Source organism: Lathyrus oleraceus, chromosome 5 (genome assembly GCF_024323335.1).
Source record: "Lathyrus oleraceus cultivar Zhongwan6 chromosome 5, CAAS_Psat_ZW6_1.0, whole genome shotgun sequence".
Lineage (NCBI taxonomy): Eukaryota > Viridiplantae > Streptophyta > Magnoliopsida > Fabales > Fabaceae > Lathyrus > Lathyrus oleraceus.
This window is the reverse complement of record NC_066583.1, coordinates 111,948,846-111,966,822: the sequence shown is the minus strand read 5'-3', so window position 1 is coordinate 111,966,822 and position 17,977 is coordinate 111,948,846.

Here is a 17,977-nt window from a genome sequence, read left to right as displayed (position 1 = left end):
TTTTTAAGTGTTTTAAATAGAAGACGAGTACTGAGCCATAAGCTAACCACGACCAACAACCCAAGTACTTGATAAATTGTGTGGACAAGTACGTACACCCCATCCTTTTTCATTTGGTTTATTGTGAAAATGTTCAAAAATGACTTGACGTTGGATCAAGTGTTTGAAGTTGATTAATTTTAAGTTAGGAATTAACTAAGACGACAATATAACCGAATGGAATGCGATAAAATAAGCAAGAAATACAACTCGAGGGAGAGGGATACATATTGTCAAATGGAGAATAATATGGCAAATAAAAGAGATTTGTAAATTAACCGGGTTTGAGGATCATTAACCAAATAACTAAGTGAATTGTCATAATTTAATTAATCAATTAAAATCAATTAATTAAACAAACCAAAAATTAATTATCAAGAATTATTGAAAAAAATTTAATATAGTCAAATAATCAAGCTAATCAAAATCAATTAACAAAATTAACTGATTAATACAATTTTTGACTAGTTAGTCAATTAATATATTTAAAAATATATTTTTTTTGCAAAGAAACAAAGGTATCCACTAAATACTCAACCTTAAAAATCTAACATTTTCCGATTTTTTATTTAAAGTGACTATTATAGGTTTACATCCATATAAGTAAACATATCTAGCAATAAGAATAGAAAATTCACAACATAATTTATATCCTTCTTAATCAAAGTTCATAACATCGTAATCATAATAAGTGTGGACCAATTTTGTTAACATTAGCATTTCAACAATTCAACTTTACGCGAAACAAAGACAAACAAGATTAAAACGATTCAATAATTATAGAAAATAAACATTTACTCAAAATATTCCTTTCACCTTCATTTACCTTAGAAGAAAATAAATCAACCGCCCAAATTTCCAAGGCCAACACAAAGTGAATTTCCAAAAGCAATGTGAATTGGAAATTCACGACAGAAACAACAATTCATATATGATTTGGAAATTCCAAAAGCAATGTGAATTTCCGCTTAAACTCTATCGATTTCGGTTCGTATTTGTTTCCGTTCAGAATTTCCGTTTGGAATCGAAGTTATAATTTGAGTTTCGAGCAAAAACTTGGTTCAGAACTTAGTGTATTTGAAAACGAAAACGAGTCTTTCAAAGAAAATGAAGCGTACTTAGGATCTTGAATTTACAATTAAAAGTATAGTGGTCTGAGATCAGTGGTTCATTGTCATAGAAGTTTTAGAGGTATGCATGGGTATAAGTTTCAACATAAGATTTGCAAAGGTCTGTGTGCATATTAACAGTGTAGACTGTAGTCTCATTACTGCCAGAGTCCATTTATCTTGCTGCAGTAACTTATTAAATTTATGCATTTTTTTCATTTTTTTTAAAATTAAGTCAATTCTTTTATGGTGGATTGTTGAAGTTTCAAGATGAAATGACGATGATTGAGGTTGATGAAGATTATGGTTGTGGTAGGTTTTTATTGGAATGTGGTTGAAGCTTGGTTATGGTGAAGAATTTGTGATTTTGTAATTTTGGAGGTTGAAGAAATTTTAGAGTGAATGATGAAATGTGAAGTGATGAAGATGATAAAATTGGGAGATGAAGATGGTTATGGTGAAATTTGGTGAATTGAGATTTTTGTGATTGGTTGTGAATAGGGATTAACCTCTCATGATGGTAATGAGTGATGTTTAAATAGGAATAAAATGGAGGGAAAGTTAGTTATGAAAGATAATTCAAAATTATTGGATAGTGATCCTTGTGGTGAGTTTAAGAGTGATTCGGATTGAATTGTGTTAGTTTTGAGGGATTAAGGTAGTTATGGATAGTTTAGATGGTTAGAAATGAAATGTAAATTTTGGATTTGTTTGAAATAAAAATGAATATCATTTGATTTACTTGAAGTTGCATCTCACATAGTTTTAGCTTTTTAGAAATGAAATATAAATGCAAACGTGTAGTAAATTCTATTTGGAATACAAATGCAAATATAAATATATGGAAAATTCAATTTTGTGAAAGAAATTGGAATTAACATGTAATTTTAAGTATTTGACTTATGATATGAATAAAAATCAAAACAAATTAGCTTTAAAAATAAATAATTGAACTAAAAATTAAATTGGTCATGGATTAAAAATAAAGCTTTGACTTTTTAAAATAATACTAATAAAAATGCAATTTATTTTATTTTATTTTAATTTGCATCTTATTCTTATTTTTACTTCAAATCTCATTAAAGCATTTAGAATAAAATTAAGTAATAAGACATAAATCAATTTTAAATCGTATATCGAGAAAAATCATAAACTTAAATCAAATTAATACAAATGAGATGACAATAAAAAATCAACAAAGTCAACCTTTGAACCTTTGAATGATGTAATGAAATGAATGATGTCCTGTATGATAAAATGGAATGCATGTTATGCTGATGAAAATGAAAAAACTTAGGGTGAAATTTAGAGTATGACAGCTGCCCATATTTAACTATCTTGAACAAGAGGATATGAAGAATTGAATTTTTCATATGTTCATGGTGGAAGGTAGTTAAATATATAGAAGACCAAAAAAAATTCTGCGTGAAAGAAATGGAATGCAATGTGATGCAATGATTTTGTATGTGTTTAATTAGATTTTATCTTGTCGGGGATGTGAAATGGAAAGCAAACTCAATGGGGGTGAAATAAGGTAAGAGATTGCGAATTCTCAAAGATTTTCTTTTGCTGGAGATATGAATGGTATGAATATCAACGATTTTACATTCGAGTTAGAAGAGGATTAAATATAAAGTTCCAAAAATTTGCACTCCAAAGAGAAGAGATATGTAGAAGTGTTTATGATACTCTTGTGTATTGCCTCCACTAATGAACTTTCGCAGGTATTGATAGTTGAGATATTCCCGCAAAATTTTTTCTACAAAGTAGAAGAGAAATAATTAAGTACTTGCAAAATGCAAGCATAAAGGGAACGGGGATAATTTGCAAGAGGAAAATATTGATATTTTCTCATGCGAAAGGCAGAGTAATCTTGCAAAAGGAAATTGATACTTCATCGATGAATAAAGTTTCTCACGCAAAAGGCAAAGAGAAGACAATGTGGGGATTACAAGAAAGACTAATCATCAACGCTGCGGTTGGGAGTATAAATTGTATGACGTCAGCATGGTGAATGGGCTATCATTAGTTCAAGGTTGGAAAGAAAACATCAATAAAGACAAGTATTAAGGGTAGGATCAACACGTATGAGTGATGGAAAGATAAGGTCAACACGGATGAGCGTTGGAAATCAATACAGACGAGTATTGAAAGATGAGATCTACACGAACGAATTGTGGGGATCAAAATTAGTCAAAATAGATGAGTGTTAGGAAAGCAAGGTCAACACAGACGGGTGTTAGCAAGATAAGATCAATACAAATGTATGTTGGAAAGTGATTAACACGGTCGAGTGTTGGAAATCAATATGGACGAGTATTGAAAACGTAATATTAACAATGACGGGTGTTAGAAATCAATACGAACGAGTATTGAAAATGTAAGATTAACACAGACGAGTGTTAGAAATCAAAGATCAACACGAACGAGTGTTGGAAATCAATACGGACGAATATTGGAAAGGTAAGATCAGCACAGAAGAGTGTTGTAAATCAATACGGGCAAGTATTGAAAATGAAAGATTAACATGGACGAGTGTTGGAAATCAAAGATCAACACAGACGAGTGGTTGAAATTAATATAGACGAGTATTGAAAAGGTAAGATCAACACGGACGAGTGTTGAAAATTAATACGAGCGAGTATTAAAAAGATTAGGATCAACACAGACGGGTGTTGGAAAAATACGGTCAACAAGGACGGGTGTTGGAAAAATACGGTCAACAAGGACGAGTGTTGGAAAAATACGGTCAACACATACGAGTCTTGGAAAAATATGGTCAATATGGACGAGTGTTGGAAAAACGGTCAACACGAATGAGTGTTGGAAAAATAAGGTCAACACGGACGAGTGTTGGAAAAATATGGTCAACATTGACGAGTGTTGGAAAAAAACGATCAACCCGAATGACTGTTGGAAAAATAAGGTCAACACGGACGAGTGTTTGAAAAATAAGGTCAACACGGACGAGTGTTTGAAAAATAAGGTCAACACGGACGAGTGTTGAAAAAAATAGTCACCACGGACGAGGGTTGAAAAAAATATGGTCAACACGGACGAGTGTTAGAAAAATACGGTCAACATGGACAAGTGTCGGAAAAAAAGGTCAACACAGATGAGTGTTGGAAAGATATTGTCAACACTGACGAGTGTCGAAAAAATATGGTCAACACGGATGAGTGCTGGAAAAAAGTCAACACTGACGAGTGTTGGAAAATATATATCACTATGGTGACTGGAAAAGAAGCAATGACTTTAGCACGGTAGCTGAAGAAAAAAGAATATCAGCATGGCGCTTGTACAATAAAAATGAACTATTTCAGAGGAAATTTACTGGGAATATCAGTTGGGAGATTTGTGGGGATAATATTCTCTTCAAGAAATGTCACTGTCTTGACTGAGAATTAGTTTGTGCTTTCTATAATCAACACATAATCTCATAGAACCTTCTTTCTTCTTGACCAACAGAACAGGTGCACCCCACGACGATACACTAGGACGAATAAACTTCTTCTCAAGCAAGTCTTCAAGTTGACTCTTCAACTCTTTCAACTCACGAGCATACATTCGATAGGGAGCCATCGATACAAGACTAGTTCCAGGAACTAAATCAATCGGAAACTCAACCTCACGTTCTGGCGGTAAATCACTTACATCTTCCGGAAATACCTCCGCAAACTCACAAACTATTGGCAATTCTTCAATCGTCCTCTTCTCACGACTATCCAAAGTTGCTAACAACATAAACAACTCGGCACCACCTTGCACTGATTCATCAACTTGCTTAGCAGACACAAACCAATCTTCCTTCGCACCAACCTCGGGAAAAATAATCGTCTTCTCAAAACAGTTGATATACACCCGATTAAATTCTAACCAATTCATACCCAAAATCACATCAAGTTGCTCTAACGGAAGACAAACTAAATCAATTCTAAAATCCCTACCAAAGATACTCAACGGACAATTCAGACACGCATAGGAAGTGGAAACAGAACCCATAGCAGGTGTATCAATAACCATACTTCTACGCATATCAGATAATATCAGATTCAATCTCTTAGCACAATCCAAAGAAATGAAAGAATGTGTTGCACCGGTATCAATAATGGCAGTCAAAGGTGTACCATTAATAAAGCATGTAGCTTGGATTAGCCTATCATCGGTAGTGGCCTCCGCACCAGACAATGCAAACACCTTTCCCTTCGCTTGCTCCTTCTTCGGCTTATCATATTGGGTACTAATGTGACCTTTCTCACCATAATTGTAACAAGTTCACTCGAACCAACTCCACACTGGTTTGCTCTGTGACCACTCTTGCCACACTTGAAACACGTCACAGGATCCTTACTACAATCACCAGCGCGATGACCTTCAACGCCACATTTGAAACACTTAAGTGGAGTAGAAGATCCTCCCCCACTTGGCTTCTTGCCAAAACCAACTTGTCTCCTCTTGTCATCATACGGTTTCCCACGATCTTGGTTTTTCCCCTTCAAACTCTTGTAGAAAGAAGCACTTTCCCTACTATCCTCATCATAAATCCGACTCTTGTTAACCAACTCCGCAAAACGAGTAATCTATTGGTAACCAATGGCCTTCTTGATATCATGTCTCAAGCCATTCACAAACTTCAAACATTTTGATCTCTCAACATTAACAGTATTGTAATGAGGACAATACTTGATAAGCTCCTGAAATCTAGCAGCATATTCCGCAACCGTACCATTTCCTTGCTTCAATTTAAGGAACTCCACCTCTTTCTTCCCACGACAATCTTCTGGAAAATAGTTCTCCAAGAAGACGTCACGGAAAAGAGCCCAAGTAACCTCAATGCTGTCTTCTTCAAACCTCTGAAGAGTGTTATTCCACCAATCTTCAGCTTCCTTCTCAAGCATATGAGTACCAAACCGCACTTTCTGAGCATCAGTACAGTTCATGACTCTGAATATCTTCTCAATTGCCTTCAGCCAAGCTTGAGCTTTATCAGGTTCATGCTCACCCTCAAAGACAGGAGGATTGTTCCGCTGGAATCTCCCCAAAGCATGGAACTCATCATCATCTCCATTTCGGTTACCAGCATTCGCTTGAGGGATCTGACAAGTGGATTCAGCCAACATCCTCAGCGCCTCAGCAATAGCTTCATCATTCCTGCCTGCAACCATCATCCTGAACAGCCCGGACAACCAGACAAACAGTATTGATCGTGTCAGATACACAAATCAAATACAACGGGATGGAAAACCCTAACGACTATTGACCAACTGGTCGACCATGCTTTGATATCACTAATGTAACACCTCTTTTTCTACCCCAAAATACTTAATCATATAATCAGAGTAAATAAGCACACATATAAACAAAAGGGCGTCACATCGATGTTTTCAAGAACTAAAAGCTTTCAAAAACCAACATCATTCATCATCAATACACAATACACCTGGTCATTTAAAATAACACATTTTCAATTACCATGAATATTCAAGAATATGCGTTCGCAGCGGAAAATAATGAATACTCATGCATTTCATCAAATGATCCATGTCCCATACCATGATCATCTCTCAATAATCTCTTCAAAATAAACTAAAACCATAATTAGAATATTTGGCACTATGGCCTCTCAACAACAATTACAAATAAGCATGTTCACAAGTAATAACATAATACTTATCCAAATAGGATACGAGTTCAATACTACTAATCTACCCAGTGTTACATGACCAGAGCATTGACTCATTACCTAGTCTTCAAACTAAAATACGGAAACCCTCCGGCTAAATCTCGAATGAGCTACCTTCCACTTACTTCAGCGATACTACTCCTGAGTATCTGCACGATACCCATGTAAAGGTAACATTCAAACAGAAAGGGTGAGAATTCAAATCATTATGAAGAAGTATAATAAGGCACAATGATTAAATCCACAATTAAAGGAATTCATCACACTTCGTATAACCATGTAAATAATATTAATCAACATTTATTTCACATGTTTCAAACATCCATCAAAACTCAAAGAGTATAATATTAAAATCCAATACTATATTCCCGAATATACACATAGCTATAATTATCACATAATCACATAACTTGCCAAGTTATGTACTCAAACATCACCAAATTCAATTACCATATCTCATACACACATCACAATCACATCAATGCATACTCTCAATTATCACATGACTCTAATGTGACTCAATGCAAGACATGTGACTCTATGCATGCGGTACCTCAATGTGAACCCAACGTTTCACCGCTTTCCGATTCAATATCTAGAATCCAAGCCACGCTTCCGATCCGGACAAGATCAAAGCCACTACTACGCCGATTTCCAATTAAGGATCAACGTATGCTACGCCTATTTCCAATTAAGGATCAACGTCTATGTGAACCCGCAGTTTCACCGTTTTCCGATTCAATATCTAGAATCCAAGCCACTACTACGCCTATTTCCAATTAAGGATCAACGTATGCTACGCCTATTTCCAATTAAGGATCAACGTCTATGTGAACCCACAGTTTCACCGCTTCCACTATGAAGCCGACCATGCCATGAATGAACGTACAAATACCAACACATATGCAATTAAGATTATCTCTACCATCTTAAGATTCCACATATCACCATAATTCAACTCTATGAATTATCCACCAATGGTACATATACACATTCATAACAATATATCATTCACAAATATCGGCTAATTATCAAATACACACACATAGATTTCATTCCAAAACGAATACAGCATTTAAAATCTTAATTTTTCACTTTTCAAATAGTGTTAACCGGTTAACGCATATGGTTAATCGGTTAACATAAAACAGAATCAATTTCCTGGCAATTTTCAACAATGTTAACCGGTTAACGCATTTGGTTAATCGGTTAACGCAAAACAGAACACAATTTCTAACAGGTTTTCAACAGTGTTAACCGGTTAACGCATTTGGTTAACCGATTAACGCAAAAACAGAATGCTATTCCTGCGTTAACACAAAACAGAATGCAGAATTTTCTGCGTTTTTCATCGTTGGAGGACTTTCGGACCTCCGATTTCGATTCCGTAAAAAGCCAAACATTCAGAAAATTATAACTCATACAATACTCTAAGTGTATAACGTTAATTTGCAGTTTTAACACAATCAAATCACCACAAATCAAGAATACTCATCAAAATCTAATAATTTCAACAACCATACAAAATTAAGGATTTTAACCTAAACATACTTCTATCCATTGACCCAATCATACTAACCCATAATAATAAGGATTCCCCCCTTACCTCTTCAATTTTCTGGAAACCCTACCTTCTCCCTTGTTCTTCCCCTCTGCTCCTTACTTTTCCTCTTCTTTTTCTCTATTGCCTCAAATGATCAAATGAATCCTAATTCTCACTATCCTACCTCTTATTTATAGTATTATATTTGGGCTTAAAGAATGATACCTCTAATCTAATTAATAGGCCCAATAAGACCTAATATTTAAATATCTCTAATTTAATTCAAATAAATTAAACCAACTCAATATACACCAAGTTAATTAATATAATTAATTATTCAATCATATCTCATATCAACTAAATAACTAATTAACACACCAAATTAATTAATATAATCAATTGTTATACTCCTAACAACCAATTAATTAATTAACACTCCAATAAAATAAAATAAAATATAATAGTAATAATATAATAATTAAATACTAAAATTGAGTTGTTACAATGATTACTATATGCAAAATGCCAATATAGTTAGGCTTTGTAGTATGTATGGGCTATGCAGGACCGATGTTTTTTTTTTGTCAAAAGGGATCAAAATAAAGCAAGTTTTTTGTATATCCCTCATTGATTGGTGTTAATGAAGATGAATTATCAATCATTATTGGATTCTTAAGATGCCAATTCAGATTGAGCTTTGAAGTTACCAATAAAGATTGGGCTTTGAAGGTGTCAATAAAGGTTGGGCTTTACAAGGTGTCAACCGAGGTTGGACTTTGATTTTTCTTGGAGGTGTCAATAAATACTGGGCTTTGGCTTTTCTTGTTTTTTTTACAAGGCTTCATGCTATGCCAGATGAATGATATGCATGAGCGAAGCGATATGATTAATGTATGGTGATGATTTATGTAATGGTTCTGAAGGTTCAGCAAGTGACATTGTATGGTTGAAATTGGGAAGTATCTTTCTTGGCTACAAGACTTCTTATTGAAAAGTTATGGGATGTGCTTAACATGATTTCCGACATTCATCTTGAACTCAGTGGTTGCTTATGCACGATATAACTTGCTCGAGTAGATTTGAGAGTATGGAGAAGAAATACCCCTCTATAGCCAGTATTTCCCATTCTGTAGGATCTTTGAAAGAATTTGCCTCGAAAGGAAATTTGGGACATTTGTACCATAGTGACTTGTGATGGTCTTCCCGAGTACTTGGAACCTTGGAGTAGTGCCCCTGATTAACCAATTATTTGAGAGATTTGTCGAATCTCGACATGATTGCCCTAGATTGATTAGATCTTGAAGCGGCTTGCCCTTTTTCTCAACGGAGTTTTTAGGCGTTTCCCCCTTGGTGTGATCATTTAAAGTGGCTTGCCCATACTCAACGGAGTCCTCAGGCGTTTTACCCCTTAGTATGATCAAACTTCTCAATTGATGCTCATTGTGGAAACTTTCTTGATATCAAGTGCTTATTCGAGAATAAAATTGTTCATTTTGAAAATGATAATTTTAATGTTATGCTTATGTCAATTTTGAAATACTAGTCTTTTTTATTGAAATGATGTTGCGACATTCAGTGAACGAATCATTTTTAGAATGCAACACTAATTTTTAGATGAAAGATGATACATCACCAAAAAATATTTAACAAATCTTAGGGAGTCAATTTAACACAATCTCGCTATAGTATGCCTTCAAAATAACCTTTGTTTCAATTAGGTCTTATGAGGGTTGTAACATGGCATGGTTCACGGTTTTAGAATAAAGGATTTATGGCTCAAAATTTTATTTTAACCCACTCATTCTCCTTGATGTTCTTCAGACCTAAGTTCAGATAATTTCACACAAATGTTCATTTTTCTAAAGGATTTTGAATAATATAAGTGATGGTTAAGGAACCAATGAGGTCTTTGGAGTGGCAGTCACTCACCTTTTGTTTTTTGTTTGTAGTCACACGAATTGGTTCTTGCTGGGGATTTTTATTTTGATTCTTCTTTCGTTCTTTTTGTTTTCCCTAATTTTTCCTAGACTTATTTTTTGAGATTGCAGTTCATCGGGATGTCCTAATTTTTACCTAAGTCACTCGTTTTCGAGTTTTCAACTTAGCAGGATTTTTTTTTGCATTTCTCATTTTGCTGGAACAAATCGTGTGACATTTGTTTGTTTATTTGTGAGGAACAACCATTATGGATTTGTGATTTTTGACTTCTTTAATATTGTATGATATGTATAAGGGATAAGATATGGTTGATCTTCAGAAGGGATACTCCTCTTTTGCCTTTTTGAAATTTGAACGCATGGTCAAATTAGTTGAAGACTACCCTGTCCCTGGTTAAGAAACTCCTACTCCTACGCTCAAAGGGGTTAAGTAGGGATTATCTTCCTTATACCGCTGGTGTTTGGGGATTGAGACAATGTATTACATCGTCACCAAGGTTTTATTCAAAAGCATACGACAATAGTTTCGTGTATTTCTATTTCATCATTCTCCTTTTGATTTTTGCATAAACAGGAGTTTGATACTGATGAATAAAATATGAGTGAACATGAATAGATTGATTCAAAACAAGCATATTCATTTCATTATTATTATCATTCAAAAACAAAAAATATTTACAAGTGAATAGTACTTAACAAACAAAAAAGATTACAAATGAAAATGGTTGAACTATCTAATGATCGCCTGCGTGATTAGCCTTTTTATCCACCCATAGGTTGGGGTTATCGTGCATATAGAAGTTGATGTGATATTCCTTAGGGGGTTCCCTTTCAGACTCTTACAACAAATGGAATGTCTTCAGATCTATCCTTACTTCCACTTGCACCTATTATGCATTGCAGTTGTGCCTGTATGCGGGGGCATGGGATTGTTCAGTATGTTCAGGCTGTTTTGTGTGAATCGATAGCCTTTGAATCGATAAGGTTTTGTACTTTGTACTTCAGGGCTCTGTAATTCTCAATTGTGTTCCCGGGTGCCCCTGAGTGGAACTCACATCTAGCATTTACGTCGCATCCCCGAAGAAGAGGTGTTGGAGGAGGCCCAAGTTCCCTTAATTGAACAATGATCTATTGAGCAAATGAATGAGTAGTTGGTTATAAGGCATAGGAACCAGGTTTATCCTTCTTTCTGGCTTCCTTTTGCTCTGTTGTCCCTGCTGCTGATAATTTTGTTGTTACAGATGTACAATTGTTGATATTGAACTGGATGATGTGGACCCTTTATCTAGGTTTGTTGGCTGACAGGGATTACATAGGCTTGTTATGGATACTAATTTTGCGTTACCGTTGCTACCTGTTAGTAAGGCACTTAGTAAGCCTCATCCTTCCCATTGGCTATTGTGGCAGCGTTAGTTTCCCATTCCTTCTTCTTCGGAAAGCCAAAATATGGTTTCTTTGCTCCATTAGATCTTGTCATTCTTAAGGCAGTTTTCTATTTGTTCTCCTGTAATAACTAGATTTGAGAATCCAATAGAGACACTTTCGACCATTCTATCCATATAGGGGCCCTAAAGGGTGCACATGAACATGTTAACAAGTTCCTGATCCAGTAGGGGAGGTTGAGCTATGGCAGTTAGTTCTCTCCATCTTTGTGCGTACTCTTTAAAAGACTTGTTAGTCTTTTGTGTCAAACTTTTGAGTTGGGTCATGTTGGGAGCCATGTTAGTACTATATTGGTAGTGCTTGAGGAAAGCTTCTGCCAGTTCTCTCCAAGTTCAGATATAGGTGCGTTCAAGTTGCATATTACATTCAAGGGATGCCCCACTGAGGCTATGCTGAAAGAAATGCATCAACATCTTTTCATCGTCCGAATAGGAATCCATTTTTCTACAGTATGATCTGATGTGAGTCCTTAGACAACTAGTTCCCTTGTACTTCTCAAATTCAAGGACTTTGAATTTTGCAGGGATTTTAATGCTTGGAGCTAGGAACATATTAGCAGCATCTAGACCGAAGGAGTTAGGTTCTTCCGTAGCCTTCATCCTCTCCTATAGGACTTAGAACATTTTCTCAGCTTTAGTAATTGGGAGCCCAAGGGCGTCGAGTGTTGGGTCAGCTTTCAGGATGAATAAGGTGTCCTGATTATCGTCCATTTTATGCTAATAAACTGTTTCATTGATAGGAATCTCGAGTGTGGTTAGAATATTCTGACTCAGGAGATCTCCTTCTGGAGGTGGATTAATACCAATTGATTGTCTACTTGGTGGATTCACCAGTGGTTGTATAGAAGGATTAACCGCAGCAGACCTTAGGGCGACCTGTCTCAGTTCTTCTTGACCTCGGGCTATAGACAGGATAATCTCCATGAGTTGAACCATTTGGTTCCTCATGGTGTCCATGTCCTCCCTTAGTACAACTTGATTCTGTTCGAGATGATCCATTAGCAGTCTCTAGTTATTGCGAGTATTGTAGCGATGCCGGGAATTTAGCTTTGATGATTCTGAGCAAAAGGCCAGATGATAATGAGTTTTTTTGTAACATGGAATGCATGATGATTCATGAATGATTTATGCTTATTATTTTATTTTCAGGGAACCTTACAGACTTATAATTGTTAGCGAGCATTTTTTAAAAGAAATAGGAATAGAAATGGAAGATAAAGCAACACATTGAGGAAAAGAAAGTTAAACTTTTATTCATTCATTCATCGAAGTGAGTACATAGTTTGATAATACTAAGTACTATGATTAAATACAACACAATAATTCAAATCAATACAAGGAAAGTACAAAGCAACAATCAGATGGCACGCTTAGCTCTGCGTTCCTTGAGCTCTTTCAATTTGATCTTGAACATTTTCATCATTTTTCCACATAGCCAGAGAAAATGGTGTACTAAAGAAGGAGTGGTTCTCTCATTCATGTCTTCCAAATCGTTGTCCAACTTCCAAGGTATTTCCCTGACCAATTGGTTGCAAAACTCTACTAAGCTATCAAATTTTGCACGGTAAGTAGCAATGCCTGGTTTCAAGAGGTTGATAGAATTAGCATAAGTGTCCAAGAGTCCATTCAGGTAATTCCTTTTATTTACCCAAATCATACTTTCTTTTCTCAAAGACTCGTACCGTTCTTTCCAATTTTGTACGCACTCTTTCATGATTTTTGCTTCCTTGCGCTTCTCATCTCATTCCTTAAGGGTAATATAAGAAGTTCTCAAGGTTTCTTTTTTGAAACGACACTCTTGTTCCACCTTGGCATTGACATTTCTAAGAAATAACTTGAGTTCTTAGATCTTGACCTTGAGCTTTTCCCTTAGCTCTTTATTTTCTTTTGTGGCCAGGTCGAACCAGTGATAATCTTATTTGTGTTCTTTCTCAACCTGTTTTAGTCGTTTGTAAAGTGAAATCAACCTAAGATCATCCCCTGCTAAGTTATCTTGGTATTTTTCTTTGAGATATTCCTCAATTTTGGTCTTTTTTATGATTTCAACGAATAGTTCTTTATCATTTTCGCTCTTCCTTTTGAGTCTCGTGTTTTCTCTAGTTGTTTCGTTGAGTTTGGATTGCAACTCCTTATTCTCTTTAGTCAGTCGTGCAATCGTGGCCCTCAACTCATCAGTTTCTTCTTTGGAAATATGAGTAGTTTCAGGCTCTAGAGGCGGGATAGGAACTTCAACACTGAAAGGTAGCTTGATTTCTTCTACTCTTTTTATCACCCATTGAAGATAAGGATTTTTTGCTATGAAGTCTCTTTTACCTAGCTCTTTTCCTTTTCTATGAATCTGATTCCAAGCTCTTTTGATATTCTTTAGCAAGTCAAGATTCTCTATTTCTATGTCGGGTAAGATAAATTCATTCAACAATTCCATCCTGGGTTCATTTTCCAAAGGATACCCAAGCTGTCTTGGGGCCAAAGTTGGGTTGTAGTTGATACAACCTCAGGGTCCTATAAGCGAGACATTTGGGAATTCCCCATAACTGGTAATAAATCTTTCTACGTCCCGGGTAGGAAGATAGGAAACTATGGCATCGGTGATGAGAGAAGCTAATTATTTAGACCACTTCAGATTCTTCAAAAAACTCCACCCAAGGACCTTTCTCGGGTGGGTGAGAGAGAAGTCAAAAATACAACAATGGATCACAATATAAGACTACTCATTTTTTCTTCTCATGTCTAGTATAGAGGTAGAAGAACATGTCCTCTAATAGAGCAGGAACCATATTCTTAGCCAAGAACACACTTATAGTGGGTGAATCTATAAATTCATTGTCATTAGGGAACATGACAACTCTGTAGATACGAAAAGCTAGAACGGTGTTGAAAGCCTCCCACTTTCCTTCTTTCTCAAATGCCCATGCCTTCTTTTCTAGATACTTCCTTGAAAATCCTCTAGGTCCCAAACCAGGTACTATTTCTCTGACAATGAGGTGCAATGCTCCTTCTACCCTTTTTGGTGTCAGCTCTTCCCTTAAGCATGTGAATGGAGCATGATCCTTCAAATATTAACCCAGAAGTATTTCAAACTCTTCGATGTTGGAGCTAGCTGGAATTCTCAGAAAGTAAAGAGACAGAGAGATGGTTCATAATATTGAGCCAAATCAACTATGGCCCCCACATCTACCTTTATGGTTAATAACTTTAGTATCTGCCCATATCTTCTTATGAAATTGTTCTTCTTGCATGGTGTTACTTTGCCACTCAAGGCTATCAGATTGTCTGTCTTTGGTGGCTTGAACTTGAGAGGAAGTGTGTTTCTTCTATCTGGACCCATCTTTCAAATGCTCACTGCACAAAATAAATCTTTTAGATTCCCTGAGAATATGGCCTTATGGGAAATGTATGCAATGTAATGTTATATGATGACTTCTCGACAAGTGCATCGATAATATCACAGTAATAAAAAATATTGAATCCATAGGGACTGCTATTTAACAAGGCAATATTATCCAATGCGTAGAAAATAGTAAATTAGGGGGTTCATGTTTTAAATGCAAAAATAAAATAAAATGTTTTGAGAGTAATTTGAAAGTGACCACGCTATGTATATAATCCCCTATTCTCTATTATTGATGTTTGATGCATTACATGAATGGTATCATCACTATAACCCCACGGAGAATTAACAAAACTGTTATATCCAATCCCTTGGTGTATAACTCACTAATCTATACTCAAAGTTTTTTATCCCTAGTCCACCAGTGTAAGCAAGATTAGGCAATTCAATATAACGTTAATTCCTAAGCCAATATTCAAAGTTTCTTATCCCTAGTCCACCAGCGTAAGCACAACAATTGCCCCTAGATCCAACACATAGACTAATAGTCAGTATTCCCTATGTGTCCAAATTCAGATTTAAAGAGTATCTCACATAAAAAGTATTTAGAATAAGGTGCAATTGAATAGAATTATAGATCAAATTACTCATGCAATATCAAATCAAACATGTGTCTCAATAATATCAGAATAGGTTCATCAAATACAACCTAACCTAAAGAGAATTAGCTATTCATAGTCAAATTATAATACCAAAATCAAATAAGAAGGTTGCATAAGAAATCCCTTGAAGAATTGGCATCCAATGGCTTCAAATGCTCTCCCAATGTGACTTCTAGTGCTGCAAACCCTTTCTTCATGTGTACAAATTTAGAACCTCTGGAAAAAAAAACTAGCTCTCCCCTTTTAAAGCCTTCTGAATGAATCAAAACGCATCAGAAAAAACCTAGAAAAAGGTTCATCACGCGTGTGATAATCTGCATCGCACGCACAATGCAGCCTTTACGTTTCTATTATGCGCACGCGATACTGCGCGTGATTATTCTAGTGGTTGCACGCTTTTACTCCCATTTTCACCTGATTTTCATTAAGTCCCTATTTCTCCATACTTTGTCATTTCCCCTCTTTCTTTGGCCTTTGTTCTTCATTTTTTGTTCCTCTTTAACTTGTTTTGATCTATTTTCTTCGACCAAAAACATGCAATGACAGAGTGTCATTACAACCCCAAACTTAAATTGTTGTTTGTCCTTAAGTAACTTGTTTGCACTGCCAATTCCAAACAGAAAACAAGTTGCACAATACAATTGAGCATCTCCATATAACTTTTTCTTTACCTGACCATCGTTTTAGCTTCCAACTTCCATCCAGCAAATTCAGAAAATCATCCTCAACTTTGACAGGTACTTGACTCACTCAATGGATAAGGTAGTCTCTCAATCAACATACAAAATAGTTTATACTAAGTTTGATCATGTTCTAATTCATTCTTCAAAGAAATTAAAACACACACATTTTAGGGGGGGGGGGGGGGGGTTGTTGTATCTTGGCTTATGTTCAGGTAAGACATTTTTGGGAAAGTAAGTTTAAACCTTAGGAGTTAGATACCTAGTTATCCTTCTATTATCATACCCCTTTGTTAATTATTGATGGTACTAGAGATAATACTATTATGGTCCTTATTATGAACTTTGCATTCTTTTAATTTTTTTTTTAAGAAGTTCCTTTTTCCAACTTCTTGTTTTCTCAGAATTTTGAATTTTTGACCATTTTTCTCTAGTACACCAACCCCAAACTTAAAAATTTGTTCACTTCCAAGATCAAACCCAAACTTAATATTTTTCATACTACTTAAGAACTACAATTCTATCGAAATCCAAAGAGAGGATGGAAAGATAAGATCTTTCAAGTCATACGGCTAAGAATTAAGGCTAAGTCAACAAAAGAAAGGCTAAGCTCAAAGTGGTTAGCAATGGATGTACCTATTACTATATGATGGTTTAAAAAGGCTCAAAGTTAAAAGCAAGTAACTACTTCAGTGTGTGTTAATCAAACCAGACAAATTTAATCGAAAATAGTTCAAACATGATAAAATAATAATGCATGGGTACACTCGATAAAAAGGAATAGTAAATAATGGAATTTATTTTGCTCAAACTTTACTAGTTGAGGCATCTGAAAGTTGAGTACAAATCCTTTGATTCATTTTTTATCCTTTTCCTTCAAGTTTTAAGTTTCTTTCCTAATGATCAAGTTTCCTTTTTGGTTCATTTGTTCAATGATATAGTTGCAAACTTTGTAAATCTGATCGTACCTCCCGCCAAAGCATCTAGCAGCATGCATGTCTGACTTTTGAGGCCTTTGATGAAATTTCACATTTGCTTCATGTTGTTCATATTATGATTCGGGCACCCGCGCAATGAAACTTTAAAACTTTCCCATGAGTCATATAGCGATTGAATTTCTTGTTGCTCAAAATTTGTAATTTATGTTTTTCTCTCAGCAAACTGAGAGATGGTGAAGAATATCTCTAAGAATTTATCCTTCAGCTCTTTCCATGTCTAAATAGTCCCATTTTGAAGGAAAAGCAAAAAATCCCCAGCTCTTCCAATTAGCGAGAACCCAAATAACCTTAGCTTAACTTGGTCTTCCGTGATATCAGTTGGTCTGTACATCGAAGCTATTTCGTAGAAGCGAGAAAGATACTCCCATGGATCTCTAATTGCATTCTCGTTGAATGGATTGTCTCTTAAACTTGAAAGCACATAATTTTTTATATCAAAGTTAGTTGGGTTTTCCGGTACAAATCCTCTAGAAACATGTCCTTCGTCGGTCATTTTGCAATAGTCCCCCATAGTGGGTGGTGGTACGACTGCCACGGTGATTTCTTCTTCAGG